Genomic DNA, 27,495 nt, shown 5'->3' on the forward strand with positions numbered 1-27,495 from the left:
ATAAAAGTCAGGGTGCCATTGCTTATCCTGTCCCTCCAAGGGTACGCCTCCCCAGACCACCACTGACCCACCACCAAACGATGTTACGGGCAGCACAGCATTCTGCACGGCTTCCCCAGACCCTTTCACGTGGTCACATGTGCTCAGGCTGATCTTGCTCTCATCTGTGAAAGGCACAGGGCACCAGTGGTGGACCTGCCGATTCTGGTATTCTATGCTAAATGCCAATGAAGCCCGTCAGTGAGCACACAGACCACTAGAGGATGCCAGGTTCTCAAGCCACCCTCATGAAGTCTGTTTCTGATTGTTTGGTCAGAGACAGTCACACAGTGGACTGCTGGAGGTCCTATTGTAGGTCTTTCCAGTGCTCATCCTCTCCCTGCACAAAGGAGCAGATACCAGTCCTGCCGATGGGTTAAGGCAGGGGTGCCCAATCCCAGTCCTTGAGAGCTACTATCCTGCAGCTTTTAGATGCATCCCTACTCCAACACAAACATCAAATGGTTTAATTACCTCTTCAGCATGCCATCAAGTTTGGCAAAGGCCTGATAACAAGCCATTCATTTGATTCAGGTGCGTCGGAACAAGGATGGATCTAAAATCTGCAGGACGGTAGCTCTTGAGGACTGGGATTGGGGACCCCTGGGTTAAGGACTTTCTATGGCATTGTCAAGCTCTCCTAGAATAACTATCTGTTTCCTGGAATCTCCTCCACACTTGAGGCTGTGCTGGGAGACACAGCAAACCTTCTGGCAATGGCACGTATTGATGTGCCATCTGTAAAGCCTGTTTTGGGGGTTGTCTCATTGTTGCCCGTCTAGTGTTAATTTCATTAACACCAGAGTAGCTGTAACTGATTAACAACTGGAACTGGATGGATGGATACTGACATTAGTAAGTCCAGTTGTGCCTCTTCTATCAACTCTAATTTGGTCTTCTCCAGCTCCAGAAAATGTGTCTGGCGTTGGGTAACCTTGCTTTTGTATCACTTAGTGTAAGACAGTTGATATAAGTGGGTTTATTAAAGTTTTCATTTGCTGGTGTTGCTGGAAATTAGTCTTTTTGTGGAAACAAAGTAGAATAACAGGAGTGAACAAAACCGTAAAATTGCAAGACTTTAATCAAAAGTAATGAACTGAAAGAGATTAAAAGGTATTATAGAATTGATTAAAACAGTAAAGCAGGGCGTTAATTCTCCGTAGCCTTGTCACCGCGACAAGTTTTATAAAAAATAAACTGATTTAAACTTTGGCTCCTCTTAGCTCTTTCCCCTTATCTTAGCCCTTATTTCCTTATATTAACACCTTTCCTAATGAGTGAGATACTCGCTCAGGTGCTCCTTTTTACAAATTGCATGTTGTATTATCTTTAGTGCTTTCTGTTTAATTCTTATCTAGAGCCAGTTTCCCCCACAGGGACCATTAAAGTATCTAATCACCTAATCTAATAACACTGGAAACTTTAAGTGTTTTACACATCGCAAGGAAACTATTGCTTTAAGCTCAACGTCATCCATCTGGAACAATGATATAGCTCGTGATAGAGTCGTTGAGATGCCTATCACCTGGATACTCTTCCCAGAGGAGCCACTTTCTGCTTTCATTATGTTGATTTAGCTGTGCTCCTTATGGTGCCTCTCAGTTTCTGAATGCTTTGCTCACGAGGCAGCAAGCTGCAAAAGAAAACAAAAGGAAGGCAGACAGTGGATGAATTAAATATATCAAAAACAATTACACTCAACAAAATGTCAGGCCAGGATAAGCCTGCCTAATAACCTGTAAAACTGCGTCTCATTCTGCTTATTATTCATAATGGCGTCCGTACAGTCACACATGGAAATGCGAGCACGCTGGTGTGTATTAGAAAGCTCTAGTGCATGATAGAAAATGTTGATTTTTCACACTTTGTTCTGCTTTATTAAATGGCATCCTTTATTCTGCTTTGGTGGGGTCAGTCGGCAATCAATTAACATCAAGCAGTCAGTTAGTCATACATTACCTATCACTCGTGGAAAATAAATGACATTATTTTGCTAATTGCTTGGAAACTCTTGGAAATGAGCCTTTTATTACCTCCAAAGTCTCAGCAAAGTCGGTGGTGGTGGTGGTGGTGGGGATTCACAAATGCTAATCACCTCATAATTCTTGACCCACTGGACGTGAGTGCAGCAATGTTGCCAAGACTCTTTAAAGTTAATGTGATGAGTACAATGAGATCAAGACCAATAAAAACTTGTTAAAAGGAGCAAGAAAGCAAATTACTTCATACTCTTTGATAAGATAATTCCATCTGTCACAATTAACTCCAGCTCAGGGTGACAGGGAGCTGGAGCCAAGCTAAAACCCTATCCCTAAACCCTAACCTCGATAGGTCATCAGTTAATCAAAGGGCTAATGCAAAGAGACAATCGAGCATTTATTGTTCTGCAATTCAAAACAGCCCATTTAAGAATCTCTGATATTACACATAAGAACGTTTTACCTGAAAGGACCAACAAAAGTCATGGAACTAATGCTCCTATCAGAGTACCGTTGGAGACTCGCCCACTTTCTTCTTCAAGGCTTATGCATAGCTAACTTTATGCCTTTTAAGATTCTAATTGCATGTTAGCTCCTGTAGGTTTCTGACTGAGCACACTGGAGGCTGTAGGTTACTTAACTGTAAAATACAACCACAGGTCAGCATATAGCTGCCACAAACAACCAATACTTCAGAAAAACTTTATTGACAATACAGATTTGAAAGAATGACTTACAAGTTAGAAAATCTATGATCATTGGAAAAAATAGTTACACCTGTGAATTCAAGGGGCACATGTGTGCTGTAGCACCCCCTATTGTTTGCAGTTTATTATTATAATTTTAATGTTTACAGTGAATACTATAATTTATAAAAAACAAAGATACATTATTAAAAAATAGTTTTAGACTAAAGGAAAAAAAAAGATCTGATTAGCCATAAGGTGCAGCCTTGAACTTGTGTCCTTCCACTGACTTCCTGTTAGCCACTGTGCGATTTTTAGCTAGCCTACTTAGCTTTAGCAACGCACATAAGGGTTAGTTTTTTCATCAATAAACGTTCAGTTATGGAAACCTAAAAAGTGAGAGTGAACTTTTACAACAATTAACAAAAATGTCAGGAGCATTGGGGATCTAAACTGGGAAAGGCAAAGCCTGATGATGGATATGAAGAAGGGGACCCACTGAGGATGCTAGAATTGCTGATGGTATTAGTGCTCGTCCTCAAGAAAGCCCAAGATGACCGGTTCTTCAAAAGTCTCCCCCATCACCATCTGAGAATGAGGAGAGAAGTTTAAACAAAAGTTGGTTGGACCAATATGGATGTGCTAGAATACAGCGTGCACAGAGGTTTAGCATTTTGCTTTGCTTATTTATATTTATTAAAACGAGAGTTTGGGTTTCATTTGGAGCCAGCATTTACCAATAATGGCTTCAGCAACTGGCGAACAGCCTCAGCATCCCTGAAGAGTCGTCATGAAACTGCGGGACATAAATTTTGCTGTCGAGACATGGAGTGAGTTTAAAATAAATAAATAAATGGAAACACAGGCAAGTGGCTCCAAATAGCAAAAACGACCGATAACTGAAAACTGAAAGTACATGAAAGCTGTGGTGGAAAGCATGCGTTTCTCAGAGTGAGGATGAACAATCATAGGACAGGACAATTGTATTAACTTCACAGGAATGCTTGTAATCCATCAAATATATGGCTATATACATCCATCTTGACATATAAAATGAGATTTGTGCTGTAATAGCTGATATAATATTTAAAAAATATGCTCTACAAGTTTTTCTCTGGGTTGTTAGTTCACAATGTTCATACAAAAACATAAGGGAACATAAGCTGACAGCACAGTGTATTGAACTAAAGAGGCTATGTGTTGCTTGACAGGCACACCAGTATATTGCAAAGGCTGTCAAGAAAACTCTTCCAGCAATCTGGACAACACTCACTGGCATCCAGTGCCAGTGAAAGCTGCATTGGACGACATCGGTGCAATCACTGGCTGCAGGATTATTTTACATCTCGTTCATTCTGATGATGCTTTCACAACAACCAAATCACAAGAGTCAGTTCAAGGTGCTTTATACACTGTAAGGTGGATCCTTAGAATAATAGATAGCAAACAACCCTCTTTGAGCAACCACTTGGCGACAGTGGGAAGGAAAAACTCCCTTTTAACAGGAGGAAACCTCCAGCAGAACCAGGCTGAGGTAAGAGGAAGCCACGCACGGTTTGGGGTGAGGGGAGGAAACAAGAGGGCAGGAACTGCAACAGGAACTTCACTATGTGAGAGAAGGCAGGCAAAAACAGCTCGAATAATGGATGGCCTGGAAATGCACATATTCCATGACACAATGCATTTTAACAGAGACAAACACTATAGTGAGAGCTGTGCCAGCCTGAGGCCCAAAACGCACATTTATATAGTTTTTCTTTTTTTTCTATTTCAATTATAAAAGTGGTGTTTTAGTTATTAAGCCATAAACTATGACTCCCTATAGAGTCTCACTGCTGTGCTCTTAAACTCCTGCAACATTACATTTGGAAAACACAATGCTGATTACTTGAGATGATTTATCTGCTGGATGACTTTTCGATCTGAGGCTGAAATGTCCACATAATCCCTGTCTTCTCTTCTCTCTCTTTATGACTCTAATAATCCTGCCTGCACATATCTAATCTTACAGCTATTATATCCTGTGGGTGCATGTGTTCCCATGTGCTCACGGGTCTTTGCATGTGTCGTAGGTGGTGCAGTAAAAGCTAAACTCTTGTGGCTGGCACATTAATAGCAGGTTAAATCTTAAATTCAGAAGCACCATCTCTATAGAAAACCCAACCAACTGCACAACATCTGCGAACGCTACAACTTGAAGTTGTAGTCATCAGAGCCACAATGGCTGTCCTCTGAAAATGCCACATGTAGTACTGCATTACTTGGATAGTCTTGCTGTGGAAAACAGATGGGGAAGTGCTTCAAACTTAGCAGGTACAGGGATTATTAGCTGGAATCTAAATTTTATGACAACTCATGGACTTTATAGGGCATGGTATAATTAAACACATATGCATGACATTAAAAAAATACATTAATAAAACAAACTCTTACTCCCTCTTTAGCACAGAAATACAAGATCAAACTTACTCTGAAAATGTATCAGTTAAACTATTCATATGTGGCGTGGCCTAGTTGGAGTGGACTTATAGCCAAGACTGCTATAGTGAATGCATTTTCCTCACAGTGAAGCTCAGAGGAATGAGTGTGATGTATGATGTGACATTTATAGATGGCACCACGAATGCCTGTGAATATGCAAAAACACAGGCTGACAGGATGGCTCCAGAAACCTCGCAGTGGAGGAATATTCCTGCCCGGTAACAACCCAAAGCACGCTGCCAAAATCACACAAGTTTCAAAAAAAAAAAGGCAGAAATATAAACAGAGCAAGAAGCGAGCACAAACTTCTTGGACCTCATATCTCATAGCAACCCATATTTTTTATTTATTTATTTTTGAACAGTCTGTGATTTCTATTATGAAGCCCTTAAGCCCTCCTGAATATGTTTGAATGTTTGTTCCTCATTTGGCTCTTCTCGTTTGGTGTTTTTACTGCTGCAAATACAGGGTCAGTACTGATGATACCAATACAGATAATGGTATTTTTAACTTAAAAAGGCCGCTTGTACAGGGGAGAGCAGAGTGTCATGACGGATCAGAGGAATCATTATCAATTTGCTATTTTGAGCACATTTCGATGGCCACTTAATCACTGTTTGGAGCCAGGGTTTACATACATGGGTGCACAGCTAATGCTAGCAAACAAACTTTATGGGTCCAGTTCATGTCCTAAAAACCTACTAATTAGTGTTAACAGTGCATAAATTTGAAGCTGGACTTTTCAAGTTCAGTCAGGACCCTAACCCCCTCAAGTTGGACCTTCAACTCGGAAAATTGGAAGTCCTCGCTGTGCCTTAATGATCCAAGAATGCGGCAGTTCATGTAAACATTGGTAAAACTGTAAAACTTGTCATCTATACAGTCACAAACATGCTGCAGCTTTTTTTTAACCACAAAAAGCAAAAAGAAGCCTTGAATTGTATTTCTAGAGATGCATTAATCCATTAAAGAATTCTTAAGAAGGTACAAACACGTTCAAGAGGTCCACTTTACAACAAAGCTCTAACTACCAGAGCTGAGGCCTCTTATATTTGCATCAGCTGCATGTGTTGGCATCTAAATAGATGAGTTAGGAAAAGTTATCCATGTACAGTTGTCATGAAGAAGGAAAATATCCATATACGCCAACACATTTATTGTACCGGGCTGTAAACATTTCGATTGTTAAAGTTGGGAATTTTCACAAGCATTTTTCCAATTTTAAAAGAAGGGACTGCTTTTTCTTTTTGCACCAGTAAAGGACCTGCACTGGCTTCACTTTAAACCGGTTGTCCTCCAGGCTAAACAGGCCTGAGTCTGTCATCAAAAATTAAAGTGGTCATATGAAGTACAGAAAAAGCAAATGGCTTTAATAAAGGTGTGATGAGTTCTGCAGTGAGGTCTCTATTTTGAGTTTATCAGATATAAACTGTGCAGTTATTCTAATGTCCGGTTTGAAGATCATGTGGTTTATTTAATTACAGGGGTGTATTCCATTCTGTATACCGTATGTGTGTCAGCACGTGCGTGTTCATCTGTATGAGCTGAACATATGCTGCTGTCCATTTGCACTATAAAGTGTTGGGAAGCTCAATACTTGCATCAATCGAGCACATGTTCGCTTGTTCATTATGTGAGTTTACTGCCTCCTTACCATGAATAATACATGCGTCCGGAGCTCCTCTCTCAGAAGCCACTCTCACTCACCGTTGCAACATATGAACCTATTAATGTTAATAAAAACTACATGTGCATATGTGATCACTAGGCCATAAAGTTTTAAGTTCGGAGGAGGCGATGAAAAATGCAAAGTCACACTGTGCAGGCCTCTCTCCTTCTCTTTCTTTATATCTCAGTGCAACAGCCTGCATCGAAGGGACATGTGGCGCTGCAATTAGCTCTGGCCGATTCATGGATGTGGAAACTATGCCAGTGCTCAGATGGGTACAATTAAAAACAGATGCCTCTCCAGCTAATAGGATGTGCATGTGTTTGCGTGTGGCACTGAGATACTGCTACAGAGAGCGAGAGAAGGTGCGGCATATGATGGGAACCAATGCAAGCTCCGCTACTTCAGAACTAATCTGCTGGGCTCCCTGCTGCTTCAGATCAGAGAAGAGGGATACGATCCCCGACCCCAAGGGGGCGAAAGCTTGCTGAGGAGCAGAGATATCAGAAAACAGGGTCGGAGGGAGGGACGGATGGCTGGATGGAGGAAAGGAGACTTAGTGGTAAGAGGAGAGGCTGGCAGAGGGTTTCTGAGTGAGGGTGGGAAATGGGGGGAAGACAGAAAGCAGGTAAATAAATCAACAGAAACCTCAGCAGGTCATAAGCCTTCTGAGGTTTGTGGTGATTTCTTTACCTGCAATGTGGAAAGGAAGATGAAGGAGGCCAAGTGTAACAAGGGAGTGGAAGTAAACAGGGGAGGAAGACGAACCAAGAACAGGAGTCCAGTGGGAGAGGATGAGGGATGAGAAGGGTAGAGTGCAGATTAAAGCTCAGATTAAAGTCAGAATTCTGACTTTTTTCTCAGAATTCTGGAAAAGAAGAAAAAACAGACGTGCCCACTTTTTTTTTTCCCAGTGGCCCTAATCCTCTTCTGTATTAACAAATTTCCCACGTGTGGGACTAATAAAGGTTATCTTATCTTATCTTATCTTATCTTATCTTATCTTATCTTATCTTATCTTATTCTTGACTCATACATCGCATTCTGCAGCAGAGCAACACTATTCCAAAAAATAACTCTCTGCTCAAAAAAAAACAACCTTTATAGTGATAAGTGAGAATGTGAGAAACACAGCATGACACCAGGAGGTAAAGAGCAGGAAGCTGATTGAGGCAGGTGCCTCACAGCCAACACGGAGGTATAAAGAGAGAAGAGAAGATAGGTGAAGCAATGCAAAAGTCAACAAAGGTTTTCTGGGACAAATTTAGCAGTAAAGAGCAGACACTGTGTGATATATAACAGCTTTAAAGATGTAATGGTGACAATACAGAGAACGGAATAAGGCCACCGAGGGAGCATAAGAGGGGCAAGATTTTGAGCTTCCATTGTTGAGCTGTGTGACTGAAGGATAATTACTGTTGCGAGAAGAAGTGGAGAATGAGTGCATTTAAAGTGTCTGTGCCGTGCAGTCCCTCTGCTTCTCCTGCCAAGCTAAGGTCCAGCCATGTAGTAGCTCTGTCTCTTTTCCCCTAAACAGCTTTGTGAGTTAAAAGCTCTTGGCATCTGAGTTTGTTGCCAGCTATTTGAAAAGACTTTTGCAGGCCTTCCCTACCCACAGAGGAGTAATACCCTCCGACTATGTGTACATAGGTGAGTGCATACTACAGTCGTTGTGAATTAATTACTAGGGACCAATAACGTATTTCTCCTGGACAGTCGGTTTTAAAGTGTATGACAGTGTCGTACGTCTCAGTCTGCAAACACAGAAGGGATTTGTGGGTATACTTACTGGGTCAGGTTGCTGGAAAGTAAATTAGACGGAGAGAAAATACTCTGGGTGCCTGAGACAGAAAGGTTAATGGCTTTATGAGATTGCAGTGACATATTATTGCAAACACCTCAGAGCAAACAAATTATTTGATTGTAATATTGAAGAATGTAGCAGTTGTTCCTGCCTGTTAATGGAATATTAAATCTGCAGGGTGTGGATATGTGTAACTGTGCCTTACAGTGCCATGTACATACATCCTCGTATTGTTTTTGAATAAAGTGTAATACTTTCAAACAACATTTTTAGGTTCTTGGTGGTCTACCTCAACAGTAGCATAAGGATAATTAGCTTTTTTCACTTATTTATTCAACAGATTTATGACTATGTGTGAAATTATTCAGTGAAATACGTAAATACACTTTGGACTCAAACACTTGCATTACTGGCTGTAGTACAAAAGGAACATTTTGTAGCAAGTGCAAGCTAAATTGTTAGTTTTGCGGTGGTACTAAACAACACTACAAAGAAAATTACTTCAACTGATTTATGTCAATGGATGTAAAAATTATTGGTGGAAAAAAATGCAAGCTTTTTAGTAGTGTACTTGAAGAACAGGGGCTTGCTTTTCCTTTGTTTATGTATTTAAAGATAATAGCTGTAAAAAAGCATTGGTGGAAAAAACTATGTACACTTTGGCCTCTTAAGTTAGCGTCGTATCCGTAGTTAATTTAGCCTCTGCTTCTAAACAAGCAAAGCATGTTGCAAAGTCGATACACAGCATGCATAAATGATTTTGAAGGCAGATTTTTAAAGCAAAAATAGAAAGAAAACTGGATTAAAAATCAAAACAAAGACCAGTGGAAATAAAGGTGATACAGATATATTTCTTGCATGTGCGAGAAATACAAATTAAAAATGCATAATACAAAAGTCTGATGCATCCATATGTTAGCTGATTTTTGAACCACAGAATTGGCTACGATACACTGGAAAGCTCAGGTAGAGTTTTAGGCAACATAAAGAACGATAGTGAGATCAGCCAGACTGTGAAATGCTCAGAATATGAGGCTGAGAATTTTAACACTGATCCTAAACATAACTGGATGCAAGTAAAAATAAATGAGTGGCTAAGATGTTGGATGTCAAAAGATTGGAATCACTCAAATTCCCTTCATATGCAGGATTTATGGGTTTCCTTGCATATACAACTCATTTTAAATCCCCCAACATTTCAGCTGGATTCAAATCTGGGCTTTGAACAGGCCATTCTATAACTGTGCTCTCTTCTTTTTGAGATTTAAGATGCAGAATTCATACTTTGATGGAAAAAAATATGATGAAAAAGTTAAAAAATCCCCACTGGATGTACTTATTTTTTTTCCACATCAGTGTAACAATGTATTCCCTGTAAGTCTCAACACATTGTTTTCCCTTGTGGGCGCCAACTATTTCATTTTAAAGCAGCTCTCTTTTGAAAATCCAGACAATAGAAGAAAAGAATCTGAGGTGGGTGTCTGCAGGGACCCCAGGAGCACATCAAAGGGGCGGTTGACTGGTCAGTTATGCAGAGAGCTGCAGTAATCAAGCACAACCGGCTGTAATGATGTTGGAACACACACATAAACACATGAATTCTGCTCGGGACAGCAGCTCCCACTGGGGCTTAACGACAGCAAAACTGACCTCTAACAAAATAGCATCACAGCTTTAGGAATGAGCTGCGTGCAGGCATGGATGGTCCATGCAGGCTCAGGTATCAGGTTTCCCTGGTGGGCCATTACCTCTGATGCCTGGCTAGGCTCTATCAAGTGTAGGACATCAAAATCACGGCTGTACATGCAGACACGCACTTACAGGCCCTCTGCCTCCTCAGATTGGCCTTGGGATGTCAAAATGGGGGAATGAACATCGACCGGCAGAGACCATTTGTCTCAATAGTGGAAATTTTAGCCCCACAGCACTCTAAAAAGTAATTCATCAGGCCTTTTACCACCACTTTATTAAATCCATGGCTGCAAGATAAAAATTCTAATTTACTGATTAAGATAGACCTTCTAAGTTGCTGACTTTATTTTTTGGGGTTGCGTTGAATTAATAATGTTGGTAATTACATTAAATTAATTTGATATGTAATTTGAAATTAAATCCCAATGTTAGTGGGTTCAAAATAAAATTCAAGTTGTAATTACTTAAAGAAATTGAATATGTAACTTATTTTTTCTCCACTGTAACTTTTGATTTCAAGTTCCCTCCCCTACCCACTTAACTAGCCCGGGCAAATTCATATATGGTGCATTGCTTGGTGGACTTGCAAGCTTATGTAAAAGACATTTCAAGGTAAGTAACATTTCATTTACAAATAACTGTTCTAACAAAGCAAAGCATTTGTGCTAGTCACTTGTAGTGGATTTGTGTACCATGTTGTGCTCATACAGTTAAGGAAATATTTTGCACTACCACATGTAGCTAATGCTAACCATTCTAAACTTTAGCACAGGAGAGGATAAGACTTATAAAGTTTCATTTGACAAATGTCTTCAGCTAGAGAGAGCTGCTGTGGCTAGGAAAAGCATGGTTAAAGTTTTGCTACACAATGCAATCTAATTTCGCTGGTTTTGTTTTGTTCTTTTTTAACATATCAGGTTGTGTGAAATATCGTTAATGTCATTCCAGTAGCATTATTCTAGCATAGGCTATGTGAATCTACTTAACATTAAGACTTTATGTAAGCAGTTAGTATAGTTATAATCTAGGGTCATTAATGAGTTGTTAAGTTGGTACACATTTTTTACAAAATGGGCTGGGAGTGCACAATGTGTAAATTTGAAACCTCTACAAAAACAGGGTTGCTAAAGCATTACAGATTACGCCATGGTTATGGTGGGGAATGTCTCTCTTCTCTTCACTAAGATTGTTTTTGTTCCCTTGGGGTAGCCTTAGATCACATCTATCATCTTTAACTAATGTATTAGAGCATTAATTAATGCAAAATAGCTAATAGTCTGCAAGATTTAATTCTTCTGTTTGTGTGGTCTACAGATAAAGGAGGAATTCAAGAGTTCAACCACTGTAAGCCTTGAATGGCTACACTTGACCCTAAAACTGATGGACGTCATTTTTTCAAGGGGAGGAGCTAAAGGAGTGAGAATCAGGCAGATCAAGTACATGCTTCTTGAGGTAGGACAACTATTTAGACTTTGGGTAGCTTTGAAATGCACTTTGTTGGCAGTCACCCATGTAGTTTATACTCATACTTTATTTTTTCTTAAATAGCACAATTCAACTGAAATACACAGAGAAGTAGCCATCTGCTGCCTTATCACATACCTTGGAGAGAAGGAAGAGGACCTTTTCATGGAGTTTGGTGTAAGTAATTCAGCATCGTGTGTGTGTGTGTGTGTGTGTGTGTGTGTATTCCACTGATCATCTGAATTCATTAAGATTCAGTAAGTATTAAAGTCTAATGTATAATTCACTAACCTATTTTTTAAAATTTGCTTTACAAGGACACCGAAGAATTTAAGGCCAACCTTGAAAGGCAGGTAATGAAAACTGCCATCATCAGTGACCGGTACACCCCTGGATCTGACCATAAGACTGCAACCATTGTGGTGCGGGAACAAAAATCCTGGAGGGCCAGAATTTCCCATGGTGCTGTGTGTTACTCATGGGCATAATATATGCTCTCAATCTGAGCTAATGCAAGGATCTGAAATATGCTTTAGAAGTTTTTCAGAAGCTGTTCCTTGACCTTGATGGAACCAGCATTATGTTAAAGATGCTGACTCTGTTTCAAAAATTGTTAACTGTTTTGAATCCTGTATGTGTAACATTGATCTTAAAGGTGTTTGCTGCATTGTGTAAAAGAAAGATGCAAGATCTTGCAAAGTTTGGTAGGCACTGAAAGTTGACATTTATTGAACACTTGCTTGGAAGTATTACTGTAACAAAATGTTTTCTAAGTGGATTTTTTACCAATTGAACACATTTATTTCTGTGGTCTTAAATACATAAAAGCATATTGTTTAACTTGGCTACGATGGTACAAATCTAAATTTCTGGTTTATTTTCACTTTTTAAATATGAAGTGTTGAAATGCCTACAGTTAAAAAATAAAAAAGTTATTTGCTAAAAAAAATGTTGAATGAATTCATTTTTTAAAAGCTATTACAATAAAAAAAAATAAGAAAAAGCTAAAACGATGATAATAATGAAGAAAATCAGCAACTTAATATTTTAAATGATTAACTTTAAAAAATTGTTTTTGTAATTGCTGTAATTAATTACATAACACTTAAAAATCATTTTAAGTAATGTGGAAAAAGTAATTGGAGGAACATAATTTTTATGAGTAAACAACTTAAAAACATGTTTTTAAGCTACCAATTATTAAGTAAGTGGTAATTAAAATCACCTTTGATTATGGAGGAAAAGTTAATTCCCCTAACTCAATATAGTTTGTTGGTTCAATATAATTTCAACATAAGTTATCGTAACTCAAAAAGATTAATGGAAACTGTTGCGTTAATTTTTTTTGTTGAGCTTAAACAATAGTTTTTAGAGTGAGTGTCCACTCTCCCCCTTTCCTCCTCCTCTCTCTCTCTGCCTCCTCTCAGGCGTTTTTGAGGTGTCTGAAGGTAAAAAGCAAGACGGGTGGACATGATGTTTTGGCTGACTGACAACAGATCGGCTCCCCACATGGGTAGAGAAACAGCCTGTTTCTCTGTGGTTTATGAGGATGTGAATAGTGAACGGATGTAAAGCCGTAAATCTGTCTGGGAGCACAGGCATCAGATGGCTGTACCTAGGGGTTACCGTCGTTAGACTATACTTTAACTAAAGTGACTGCAAACAGCAGAAGGTGAAGATGGAGCAAAAAAAAAAAAAGAAAAAGAAAAGTTTTATTCAGCGAGCTGGGAATTCCTGGCAGGCATCAGCCACCAACTGTGGATACATGGCTCTGCAGTGGAATAGTGACGGAGGCAGATGTTTGGCTGTGTTACGACCCCGGTAATAAGACAGGCATGTGGCTGTGTTGCATCCAGAGGAGCAGGTGCTGCCACCACACTGCCATTACCATCTGCACTGATGAGATCAGGGACCCAGCCGTGCTGGATGTTTGATGATTATTATCCCTTAAAATAAAATATAAAATAAATAATCATGCAAGCTGGTGAAGTCGGGAGTATCATTTTTATCTCCCGCGATTTCACTGTAAAATTAGTTTAATGTCTCATTTGGCCCTGGCAATGTGATATTCACGCCTCAAATATGTCTCTGCAGTAAGGACTAGCCAGTCTGCCAGTATGAACTGAAGTGGATGGATGAGGAAATGGTGGAGGTTAGGAGAATGGTGAAAGGATAGAGGGAAAGAAAGATGCAGAGTGATGGAGGAGAGGATGTAAAAAAAATGGGATAGTATCCCTTTAATGTCCTCTGACGTCATGCTGATGCAGATCTGCCCAGCTGGGTGCGAGCGGAGGAAAGGAGGAGAGTGATGCCGAAAAAAAAGAAACTCCTCAGCACTATTTTTTTAGTCCCCTTGAGGAGAAGAAGGAACACCCTTTATACAAGAGGGCGGATTAACACCTATTGTCACTAGCGAGTGAATATGTCAACGAAAGCACGCTGAACGCCACACGCTTTAATAGAAAAAGCGACCATATTGAGGTCAGAGGAAAGCGTTGCCAGGGCGACCGGCTTGCTAGGGAGGACACTGCGGCGCGCGTCACAAGCCGGGGACGAGCGTGCCTGCCTGCCTGCGTGCGTGCTTTACGAGGGTGCGCACGTGCGCGAGCGCGCGACGGCCAGCCGGAGCGGTCACGGCATCCTCGCAGCAGCAGCAGCGGCAGAGGCAGCATCCTTCTCTTCAAGATTGCCGGAGCACCGCGATTTGTGCGTCCGCCGTTTCTGAGACGAGCTAAAGCAAGCCGAGCCCTCAGCCGGAAGCTCGGCAGTGTCTTGGCTGTCTTTACTGGGATTTATTTTGGATTTATCGTCGACGTCCAGGAAAATAAGAAGAAAACACAGACCGAGAGAGTAAAACTGAGTAGCTGAGACCACTGGTCAACACAGGTGATACTTTCCGGCTGTCAAATCCGCCGAGTCCCCGCAGACACGTCCGGGTTATTTCGGGGTTATTTTGCGGTTTAAAGGCCTCGATAAAAAGAGACATTGGTCCTGTGGCACGCTGGACTGTCAGCAGAGAAATTCATTTCTTGCGGGGACCAACCCGAGCTCGGCTGCTCGGATGGAGAATCCTACTAAACCGAGCTGTTTGTGGTGGGTATTGCAGTAGAGGCAGCTTTATTTTTGGGATTCAGTCTCCACTCTGTCATCGTCTCCAGCCATGAAGTCCCACCTGCCGGCCCGGCTGGACTGAACGAGGTAGAGCTCTGCCGAGGGGACCTCCCCCCTCCCCTCCCTCCCCAAAGTATTTGAGCTATTTTCTTTTTATTTGTTTTCATTTTTATCTTTGTTTTTCCTGCGAGCTGGCGGAAGGTTTAAGGAGAAGGACGAAATCTGAAGAAGAGAACAGCAGTGGGAATCTGGCGCCCTACCAGCACCCGTGGATCCCACATTAACAGGTAGGCTGAGGTTTTACATGGTGGATGCTGATTGAGGTTATTCTCACTGAAAATTTTTCGAATTTGATTCATATCTAAAGTGTGTGTCAGCAGCTGAGTGAGAGGATGCTTTGACCCCCCACCCCTAAAAAACATGCCTGGAATGAATTATATGTTGTGTTACTTGCAGTCTTTTTCCCCAGCATGCTTTTTTTAAAATGTATGTATATGTTCTGTGGACCTGTTGAGAATGAACCACGCTTCGTGCAGACGAGCTCCTCCATAATCACACAGAAGATGCATCCGCTGTGCCATTAATGAGGGACCTGCACTCAGAGCTCTTCTGGTGGGATGAGAGAAACAGAGGCTGCCATTCAGTCAGGCTCAGCTTATTCCTGTGCCCCTGGATTACATGCAGCATTTGTAGCATTTTTTAATCAATAGAGATTCTCTGAGATTGCAGAGAATTGCTCATTGTGCATTTAAAAAAAAAATCTTTTTATATGGGCATTATCTGGAAGATAGAGATGAAGGAGGAAACCATGGGAATTCTCGCAAGCAACTTAATATGAGCCTGTTTTCATCTGACCTTTATTCTCAAAAGACCCCAGGAAACGCCTTGGCCATGAGAACATATTCCTCTAAATGCTCCCCTACAAACACGCACACACACACAGATAAATGCACACAGACACACAGCACGAAGAATGGGGTGCATTTATATGCTGTGGCTGATGTTGTGGGGCATTCGGATCAGCAGGGCCTTCTAGATGATAGAATTCAACAGGGACAAGAAGACCTCTGTTCTTATCTACAGCAGAGAAGGGGAAGGCTCTCCTTGGTTTAGGCAGCTATCCTGCCCTATATAGCAGATAGGGACATCTCCTCTGTGGGGAGAAAGCATTTAAATGGAGGCAGAGGGAAATATGTGGAAATGTGTCCTTGTGCTAAATAGATGTTGTCACAGAGGAGTTGTTATTTACCTCACCAGCAACCGGCTAGAAACTTTGAAGACCCGCCGAGATGTTTAAGGGGGATAAAGGTGGCGTGCTAATGCAGTCTGTTGAGGAATTGCAGACATTTGTGTGAGCGAGCGATATGTACACAGAGAGAGAGAGATAAAAATGAAATAGAGGGAAAGACATTAGTACATCCTGGCTCCATTGTTACAATGCTCTCGGTGCTCATTGCAGCTGAGCACCTGGCATTGCAGAGTGTATAAATGTAAGTATAAGTATGTATATGAAGATCAGAATCTTTTACTCTTTAAAAATTGGCATTAGTCGGCCTCTAGATGTTATTGCTGTCATCTCGAGGTTGGCTGGTTGGGTTGAGTCACATATGATCATATTCTGATTGGTTGGACAACCAGGTATAACCTCTGAAGGAGAAAAACTTAACATTAGTAGCACTCTGGGTTGGATCCAATTTGTTAGCAGAAAAATGACCAGTTTCATGACCATTTACCCAGTATACGGTCTTGGGGGTGGCTGAAGCCGGTCTGAGACAGAGCAACAAGGTGGATCCACCAAGATCCTTTGGAGGAGGTGGTCTCGGTACGGTCCCCAACAAACTCCAGAGCAATTCATTTATTGTGTGAACGTCATTCGACCCAAATCTGAATTAAAGTACGAGATATATGTTACAATTTCCTGTAGCCAGGTAAATTCTCCGTGTTCTCCAGAAGTCCAGAACAGAGCACCATCTTCCTGTATTTACGTTTGTTGCTCCTGCCCCAGACACATCTGTCCAATGAGGGGACTCATTCTCATGTGGTTTGTAGTCATGCATTTTTGTTTGCTTGGATTTTTCTTTGTGTGAAAACAAACCAAACCACAGGAAGAAGCTACAAGTCAACAAACGCATCAAGTGATTCGGACCACAGTAAACGAACTATAGGTGTGAAAACACCCTAACTGGACAAACTTATTGGATAAAAGCTTATTAATCTCAACTCCTGAGCCAATGAGCATGTCCTGAATAGTCATTCTTTCTGCCTCTCATAATTGATCAAATGGACAGTTCTGTTCAGTATGACCTAAAGCTAACAATTTAGCTCATAAAGTCATCAGGGAAGTGTACTGAGGTCAAAGACAAAAGGAGCCAAGCTCTGTTTTGTGGTTGTGTAGACTTCAATCCAACCAGAAAAGTCACACCTTGCCTGCCATTAGAAAGAATGCAGGTTGAAGGCACTTTGTGTTGGCTTCCCTTTTTAGACCCGGAAGCTGTGTCCGTCTTTGATACTCTCCGGTTAAAATCACTTGTCAGACCTGTCCATACATGGGCTGTTTCTCAGAACCACAGATTATTGGAAAAGAGGGACATGTTAAATAAGACTTTGGAGTGTCTGCATAACAGTTTTTTCTGGGGAAAAAACCCAAGAAGGCCAAAGAGTCAAGCGTCAGCTATATCGCACTTCAACAAACAAAACAGTATATCATCTGAAAATGGCTGGCCAACTTTTGTGCTTCAGGCCTGAGGCTTTGGGAGTAAATGTATCAGAGTTGGCACATATTTCAGTGTCTTTGGCATTTAGCATCTTCTCCGGCTCTGGAATTCGCCAGTAGCAGCAGCTAGACCCAGACCGAGCTGGATGTGAAGCCTTCTCTCCCCTTAAAAACAGAAAAGCATGTAATGGGGCCTGTTAGCCATGTTCATCTTATGTTGGGATCACCAGTTACTGTAGTTCTGTTTCTGGAAATCATACAAACATGGGCAGAAGGTCAGCTGTCCATTGGTGTCGCCTTAGTGTAAAATAACTAGGTTAAAATGATTTAATATGCTGGGTTTTTATGTTTATCTATAATTCATTAAGGTAAAGCAGGAGAGTGCAGCAGGTAGAATGTAGTCAGTGCTCTGCTGTCGATTCAGTTAAGCAGATTTTTGGTTGAAGCATTGTACAGTATCATTTCAGAAATAGATTTTCTTTGACTGACCACAGCCCCACAAGATACGATTGAGTGTTTCTGCCATATACTGTTTATCCATTTATATGAACTTGTTATATGCTTTTGTTTGCAAGAAATCATACTTTTTTTGTGTGTTTCCGTGTGTGTCCTAATCAAATGCATGCAGAGCCCATGAAATCATTGCTCAATGCCAGCCCTCCCGGGCAAGATGCAGCAGAGCCGGAGGCAGATGGGGCTGAAGTGTTCAAAGCATGCCGTCGGGTAGATTGATGTCTCCTAGCACGGGTCGCTAAGCAGTCAACAGATGCAGGGTGGTGTTGTGACAGAGTGCGATGAAATGGTCATCACGATCACACGCTTTCACAGCGCTTTAAAAAGCCCTACCTGTCAGTGTTACTGCGTCTGATTTTGTCCCTCACTGTTTATTTTTTGCTATTGACAAATCAGTGACAGCAGGTTTCCCAGTGGGTTAGGAAGGCTTCTCGCTGTGGAGTAATCGGAGCTGGTGCTAATTTTAGGCTGCGAGATCTTCAGCGTTATGACAGCTGACGCGCTGTCTGGAGAACTGGAGACTCATCTGATGAATGCTGGGGAAATTAAATGTTTGTCTAGCAAAGTTGGAATGAATTAGTAAAGCTGGCTGTACACAGAAGTCCTCAGGGAGGTGCTGTTGTTCATACCTTCCTTCTGTTAGGAGAAGCTTGTATGTGTGTCACTCATTACTTTGAAGGCGCATGAAGACATTTTTAGGACTACTGGAAGAATTTAAAATCTGCATGCATGTGAACTTGCCTTCTACTCTCCAGCTAACTTTTAGCACTGTGACAAACTGGACAATTATTGGATGTATAACAGGGAAATATTAAATAACTGTGGCAGCCTGTTTGCACATATGAAGGATCTAAGCCTCAGAGGAGCATGGAACATAGAGTTAATGGATGTGTCACTGAATCTCATTATGCCTTCACGGGACTATGTGGCCTGTAAGCACATTCTAACCAGACCAGTTTCCGTGATCTCGTCCGGTTTACTGCTAATCGCAAGCCGAACCTGTTTTCTCTGTTTTGCTGATTGACTGTGACACTGTTGAAACGGAGTAGCTCAACAGTGGATCCGCTCTTTAAACCAGAACAGATTGAAGAATTGGAAGAGGCTGATTAAAATGGGAACGTGCCTCTTCTTCCTTCTTGAAGTAGAGTGGCTCCTATCAGTCCAGAAACAGGTCGTTGCTAATACGTTAGTGGAGGTGCGTCGCAGCGGCAGATTACAAAAAAAGGTCAAAATTAGCAATCTGATGGATCAAAGTAAGAAATGGAATAAAGGGCGCTTTACAAACAGATGGGCATTACAAAATGTTTAATAGTCAGAGTGCACAGACACTAAAGTGCAGTGGTTTCTGTGAAGAGCGGGTGACACACAACTAGATTACCTAGCATGGTTTTCTGGATCGCTTGTTAGTTTATTGGACACATGAGCACAGTCCAAACTGGCGTGTTGTGTTACTGTACTCAAACATGCTGGCAATTTGATCTTGTCCAGCAGGTTTTGACTGCCCCGCCCCTCCCTGTGAGCAAAAACTCTTCTTATTGGCAGTTCTTTGCAAACTGCAAATGTGAAGGGTTTGTAAGCTGAATATTTAAATGAGGGCGGGCCCCTCTCAGTGAGGTCACACAGAGCCACTGGTAGAAAATGGATCAAATGGATTGTAGACATATGGCAGAGGACAAATAATAATGATAACAATGAGAATCGGTCCACTTTGACACAGGTACGGTACACGGACAGGGAGGACGCAGGCACCACTGTGTGTGGCAATTAGAAAGAAGTGAATTGTTTACTTGTAATTATTGACAAAAAAAATGTGTAAATGGACTCTTGCTCGTTGCCGATGTGTTTGTCCAGTAGCCCAGCACTAATAGGACACTGCTCTCTACACATGATATAAGATGAGTTTTGGACTGCTTGCGCTCTCCGATAATGACAGTAGGCTTTTGTATTATCATATATACTCTGCACGACTCCTTTAATGCCTCATTTCTCATTGACATATCCATTTATTTCTCTTCGGCATCCATCTGTGGCAGTCATTCATTTGCTTCAGAGGAGTCTAGGTGTTTTTTTCTTCTTTTTTTTGTAAAGGACTCTGTGTCGTTGCTATGGCAGCATCATTTTGGAAGGCTAAGCCCCTCAAAGATTTCAAACATGAAGGTCGTCTTCTTTTTTTTTTTCCCCCAATTCCAGTTGTTTGTAAGAATGCACCAGCTCATATTCTTGTATAGGTAGCCTGATAAATAAATAAATAAATAAATAAGTAAAATAAACAAATGACATCACCATATCGACTGCTGCAATGCCCAAAATGCTGCAGGCTGCATTTTTTCTTTATCCATGATAAAGCCAAATAAACAATGTTCCCTGGTGCTGTGCAGAAGCTTGACACGAAATCATTATGACCAGATATTTTATTCCATTAGAAACTTGCAAGCCTAAGCACCGGCCTGTCTCGTCTTTTCCGGTATATACAGTGAAGTAGGAGGTTCTTTCCCTCACACATTAACACACATGGGGCCTTTGCATTTAAAGGTAAGAGTTTATATTCTAGAGACTGTTCTGTGACGTGAGTAGCTCCATGTTGTGTGCTCAGCCTGCCAGTGTGTCTTGTTTTGTTGCTATTCTCACAGAGTGCTGCTCTCCCACAGTGCCACCACAGAGGCCCGTCTCTCTTCTTTGAAACTGGTGAAAGAGATCTTTGATGGCCGGGGTGCAAGATGGAGATAAGGTTTTAGAGCTGTTATTCGTCTCACTTCTTTTCTTCCTCCCTCGTCCTCTATTTCTTCATATTGCAGCATTTTCTGCTGTTTGTCACTTGTTAATCTCTCACTCACTCTCACGCTCACACACACACAAGCTTGCACGCTCCTCATTTTTTTTCTGCCTTGTGTTCGTCTTCAAACCCTCCTGCCGTCTATCAACCTGAGGCGTTCAGCACTCATTAAGGTTAGATCAAGGTCGAATGATCCGACACATTTTTATGTTTTAAAGTTTGCTCTCCGAGTCTCCTGCCGACAGCAGCAGCAACCTTCACATCACTGCTCCTCCTACCCCCTGCTAGAACCAGGCTGACCACCAGCCAAGATCAATGAACATTTACTCCTCTTATTTCTTTAGAGAGATAAAAGCCAAAGGAAGACACAGAGACGGTGAGAAACCACCCAGAACACCCATCGGCCAGCCATCGGGACTGCTAACATCCCTCTGACGGTTTCACAGAGCAGACTGGCTCCAGCTCAACATTTCCTCTTAAACAGAAAACATGCAGAGGTTTGGAACTCTGTTGAACTGTGTTGCACAATCAAGTCCGTAATAGAAAGCATAATACAGTTTTGATGGACTCAACAGCAGCAGAGTCAGCAACGGGTTGGATTAAATGCATCATATATCTAGCACTGCTTCTGTTGACACATGACCAATGTATCAGTTGGACATCTCTCCCTGTCACTGCCACAATGATCTACAAAGGTGTTGAGTCTCCTGGCAGTTGCCCTTGGGATTAAAGAACCACTAGTCTGGGACCAACTCTGTAATTTAAATAAACTTATAGGAAATAGTTTAGTTATATTATAGTACAGGCTGGGTAATAAATGTTTCCAAAGGGCAACATGACAAACTACGACTTGTGGAGGATCGCACCATGAAGCTTAAAAAGAGGTCAAAGTAATATTGAGCAGAATTGGGTTCAACTCACTGGTAGATGGACTGGTTGTAGTATTTTTCTGTTCTGCCTGATCAGTCAAAGCATTTGACAGCTTCCCAGTTTCTCATGTCGGTGCTTCAGGAAATGAATTGCCCAACCCGTGTATCATTTACAACAGGGGTGGGCAACTCCAGGCCTCAAGGGCTGACGTCCTGCAGGTTTTAGATATTACCCTGGGTCAACATACCTTAATCAAATGATTAGTTCATTACCCGGCCTCTGGAGAACTTCAAGACATGTTAAGTACATAATTTAGCCATTTAAATCACCTGTGTTGGATCAAGGACACATCTAAAACCTGCAGGACGCCAACCCTTAGGCCTGGAGTTGCCCATCCCTGGTTTACAATAACATGAAGAATCATGCTAAATAATTGAGATGACAAAAATGTAGTTAAATAAAACACACACACACACACACACACACACACACACACACATATATATATGTATAAATTTGAGTGAGATGATATTGACATTATCTCAGTGGCAGGGCTGGCCACGTCCTGGCCAGTACTCTACAGTAAACCCACAGAATTGCAAACAAGGTCCAGGTCAAGGTGCAGGTGGAGGCAGGCGGGCATGCTGCTGTCCCTGCTCTCTTACCTCAGACACATACAGAGCGAGGGAAGGTAGAAGTGTGCTCGGAAAGTCAAGTGACCTCAGATGTCGCACTCTGGAAAAAAAAAAATCCTAAAAGAGTGGAGGAAACAAGCTAAAGAGCAAATAGGAGAGCTTTTTAGGAAAGTGGGCTGTGAAGGGACAGACTGCGGAGCCGGGAGAGCAAGGCGGGGAGAGGGATGCCACAACATTACAACAGCACCATCTCTATTTTGCACATCTAACATCTGCTATATGCTCCCTCTTCCCTGCTGTTCTAGTCACATTAGTATTGGCTGACACACCACCACATATATTAGTATGAGCTGTCAGCCGAAGCCCTAACAACTAGCTTGAGAAAGGACCAGTTGAATGGTAATGCTGGCAGAGGAGGCAGCAGCAGCAGCAGTTGTGGCTGTGTTGGCCAACATGCTGAAGTGTTATCGCTGTGGCTGTACTGTATAATGATGTGGGTTGTTATAAAACACACATATTTCCCTCAGGAGCTGGAACAAACACACACACACACACACACACACACACACACACACACACACGCACACACACACACACACACACAAAGGCACGGATCTCAGTCAGTCAAACATAATGAGCCTAGCCAGTTGGCATAGCTGGTGGCTGTCCCGTAGACTGTTACCCATTTGATGTCCATCTGGTGACATAAGTGACGGTGGGTTGCGGTGGTTGTGTTGGAGGCATGGCCAGAGCTGCCAGCTAATGGCAACACTTGAGGATGCAGATACAGCGGTCTCTGCTGTCCTCCTCTCAGAGGTTACCGCTGCTGTTTAGAGAGCTGCCTGCAGGAGTTGTGGACGGACTGTTTACGGCACCATAGTTACTAACTTCTATACAGCTCAAACATTTCTCGTTGAGGCGTGGAAGTGTGTGGGCATATACAGGATGCCACAACCTCACCTTAAAATCCGAGCCTCCGCCCCCCCCTCCTCTGAATAAATCGAGCGTTCACTTCAATACACTGCACGCTGTCTAGCTCCAGTTGACGCATTGTTAGCTGTCCTGATGGCAGATGCTAATGAAAAGAATAAGCCCATTTTAACATTGTGAATTACAATGTCTCTTACTTGACAGCCTCTCGCTACGTTGTGTGTGCGCGCGTGCGTGCGTGCACGAGAGTTTGCCGGTTATGAACGAAAGCAGTGGAACGACAGTGATGAATGAGCGGCAGAATGGCAGCGTTACACTTTTGCGCTTTCAGTGATGCAGAGCAGGCGATGATCGTCACTGTTATTGTCACAATCAGCAAAGAAAACCCTCAGGATGAAGAGGGACACACACACACGCATCAACACAGACACACACACGGAAACAAAAGGTTTCGCCTTCATGCACACGCTAAGCAAATGCCTCAAAGCCCTCTGCACGCCTTTCTCCTTTGATTTATTTGAACTAAAGGCACTTTTCTTTTTGTTTTGTCCTAATATTTAAGGATGCAGCATGTGTATCCTCCATCCTTCATGGAAAACAATGCATGTTGTTTGAATCATTCATCTGTGGCTCTTCGGATTGTCTCTCAAGGCTGTAGCAGTTCCTCTCTTGACAAATGATAGCAGGAAAAAGAGGCTAAATTCCAGTCTTGTGTGGCTCGCTTTTGGACCAAAAACAATCCCGCGTGAGCAGATTTTCTCGGAACATATTTTCACAGGTAGCAGCTCCCAGCACCAGGAACATAAATGTCACTGTTCTGACTCGTAGCAAACTTTATTGAGTGCACTTATCTGCTACCCTCAGGCTACAGTATCTTGGTAAAAATGACTCATGTTCCCTGCGCTGTGCCCTTGATGTGTCCCTTCTGACTGTCTAGAATTTGAATAAAAGAACTTTGAACTTTCTTTTTCAGGTTTTGGGTGTAACAGATTCACAAATTTAAGAGGTTGATAGTCATCATAATATGAATATAAAATATTAGAAAAGCAAGTATAGGGAGCATGAACTATAAAGGTAATAGGTACAGTAATGTATAGGCTACATGTAGAGACTGTAACAGCTTAGTGGAAGAACGGTAGGGTCTTGTCACCTTAATTAGGCAGGGTAAGGGAGTGTAACCTTGATCACACACCGGTGCTACTGCCTAATGAGTAGTGAGATTGTTTTTCAGGGATGTTAGGACGTGTCCCTTTTACACTGTTAAAATGAGTAGCGTTTTTGCTGCAAAGATGGAGACCTGGGAAGATCTCTGTGAGTGCCGACATTAAATAGTCTCTTTCCTTTCGGCCTTAAACTCCAGCGACTTGAAAATTACAAGAGGTGTAGAAGAAGAGAGTGCCGATTCAGAAGGTTGCAAGTCAGCAGGATTTCCGAGGCCTATTTCTTAACTGTCCCTTCCTCTCTCTTCTTTTGTGGAGAATAAAAACAATTCAAGGATTCCTCTCACTAGAGGACATGCTTTGGATTCTGGAGGACACAACAGCCACGAGGGTGTGCGTTATGGAAGTTCTGTGTGTACCTGGCGTGTGCGTTCCTCCCATTCAGATTGCGTTCATAAATACCTGAATTGATTTTCCAGATGTCTGTGAAAGTCTGAACCACAGGTTGCATTGTGACATCTTATTTTGTCAGACTTTGATAAATCTGAAGAGGTGGGGCTGTATTGATTCCAGCAGGTGAGCCAATAGTTCACGATCATCGCTAACATGGAGACATTTCCATCAGAGAGTTATTGGATGGGCCCAGTCGATTGAGTTGGGTACACAAGGGAAATCAAATCCCACTGTGGGCTCCTCATCCTCTGGGTGTTCAGCTGGGAAAATCTGCTTGCCTCTTTGTTGTTCCCTGCCTAACCTCCACCCATTTGGCCTTCTATCACCCTTTCCAGTGGTTACTCAGCTCCCTGGCTGCCCCATTTTCTCCTCTCTCCACTTAATTAACCCATTGATCAGCATGCTCATAAATTAGTCCTTTGGAGAGGCCCTCAAAGAGCACTCTTCCCTTTCTATAACGGCCCTTCACCTCCATTGGCCGCACTGTTACAGAAACAGTCCCTGGTCTGCACTAGCTGTGTCAACATGGGAAGCCAAATGTATTTTTTCAGCAGTCATTCAGCTATTCATAGGTTGAAGGCAGGGCAGCATGGAATGAGGAATTAAGGCAAGTACAGATTAGTGAGTTGACCGCTCTATTCTTTGCGCTCACATAGCTCAACCTCTCCATGGTGCCCCTCTTGTGTCTGTAAATGTTTCCCCCCCCTTCCTTAAGTCTCTCTGTCTCTCTTGCTTTCTGTCCAACCTGTTCTCTAGAGCAGGGTGCCAGGCACCTACTTAAAGATTTGCCCAATTAGGGGGGTGCTCAGAGGTCAGCCTGGAAGGAAGCCTCTCTACCACTCCCTCCACAACATCCTCTCCATCTTTTTTCTCTTTTTTTCTGTTTACATCTCTTGTACCTCTTGTTCCGGCCTTTAGTCTTTCTTTAAAACGACCTCTTCACTCCTTTTATTACCGTTAACATTCATTATCCAGATTTGCTTCACTTCCCCTGTAGTGAAATCCTCTTTTCTGTTAAGTGGGGTATTCATTTGTAAAACAGAGGAAAGAAAGGCAGACATATTCAATACAATGTTATTTTATTGTTGTTTAAGGTGTTCTGCAGATACACTGATCTATCTGAGAGACCATTTTCACCCAGTCTTATGAAAAACTTAAGTACACACCATAAAATGTGGTTGTGCAGTAGCTTGCAGAATCACCTTTAGCAGAAATAACTTCATGCCTGCTCCTTTTTACAGTGTTGCCTTAGTTCATTGAGGTTTGTTTGGATTCGTTTATGTGAAGCTCTCTTATGGTCAGGTTATAATCAGTCTGGGCCATTGCAACACCTTCATTCATGATCCAGTTCCAGTCAGGTTTTAGCTGTCATACAGATGGTGTCACAGTCCTGGGTCGTGTGACCCAGCGCCTTGTGCTTTCTTGTATTTTGACATTCATTGTTTATAGTTAGGCCTTTTGGCATTAGGCCCTAGGTTCCTTAGTTGTAGTTATTATTCATTGTTTAGCAGGTCTCCTTTGGGTCGTCTTCCCATGTGTTAAAGTTCCCCTTGCTGTTTATTGTGTCTCATCTGTCATGTTTCTGGTCTGCCTGGTTAATGCTGTCATGCCTGTGTCTTGTCATGTTTTCCTGTTTATTTTGAAAGTCCAGTTTCCATGTCTTTGTGTTTTAGTTTACATTTCCTGTGTATCATTATGTTCATCCTAGTCAGCTGTTTCCTCATGTGTCTCCACTTCCCCTGATCACCTCATGTGTGTATTTAAGTCCTTTGTCTCTTACTGCTCATTGTCAGGACGTCTGCCAATTTCCCTCATGTCATCTAGTCACAGTCATAGTCATAGTTTTACCTTTTGTTATCATGGTTAGTCATAGTTTTCGTCATAGTTTTTCATAGTTATGCTTGGTGTTTCATGTTTTCAGCCGAAATAAAGGCTCTCCTTCTGTTTGCAAACCAGCTCCTTCCTCCAGTGTCTGCCTTTGGGTCCGCTCTAATAAACACACCGGTGCACCTCGCCGTGACAGATGGCCTCACATTTGACTCTAGAATACTTTGGTTTACAGAGCAGGTAATGGAGCACAGGTCCTGTGTGCAAAACAAGCCCAAAACATTACCCCTCCACCACCGTGCTTGACAGTTGCTGTGTTTGGTTTTCACCAAACATGACCCTGTGCATTATGGACAAATATCTCCACTTTGGGCTCATCTGTCCAAAGGACATTGATCCAGAAGTCTTGTGCTTTGTTCAGAGTCAACTTTGCAAACCTAAGCCAACTTCAACACGCTGATATAGTTACATGGTCTGAATCTGGAGTGAATTTGTTAGGATGTCCACTTCTGGGAACATTGTAGGATTGAGTTAACTCACACCTGAAAGCTACAGACTAGAAAACTGCCAAACGGTCTGGTTTTATAGAGGTCCTCACACTTTGCAGCTCCTGGATGCTGCTTATTAATTCTTATAAAAGCAGTAAGGATGTACTTAGTTTTTTACAGGACTCCTTTAAATTCGTCAAGTTCTTTG

General features: G+C 42.0%; 1 protein-coding gene and 1 long non-coding RNA gene across 2 annotated transcripts in view; both read left to right on the forward strand.

Annotated features, from left to right (window-relative positions):
- The first annotated feature begins 10,604 nt into the window (after positions 1-10,604).
- Positions 10,605-12,740, forward strand: LOC109195386 (uncharacterized). Its single transcript, XR_002057021.2, has 3 exons — positions 10,605-11,802; positions 11,899-11,991; positions 12,132-12,740. It is a non-coding gene; the product is annotated as an uncharacterized LOC109195386 (long non-coding RNA).
- A 1,356-nt stretch (positions 12,741-14,096) lies between these two features.
- Positions 14,097-27,495, forward strand: part of nlgn2a (neuroligin 2a) — a 236,883-nt gene continuing 223,484 nt past the window's right edge. Inside the window, 2 exon segments of the mRNA XM_019349527.2 lie at positions 14,097-15,012; positions 15,117-15,212. The gene's annotated coding sequence lies outside the window, so the exon portion shown is untranslated.

Source organism: Oreochromis niloticus, linkage group LG3, assembly GCF_001858045.2.
Source record: "Oreochromis niloticus isolate F11D_XX linkage group LG3, O_niloticus_UMD_NMBU, whole genome shotgun sequence".
Classification (NCBI taxonomy): Eukaryota; Metazoa; Chordata; class Actinopteri; order Cichliformes; family Cichlidae; genus Oreochromis; species Oreochromis niloticus.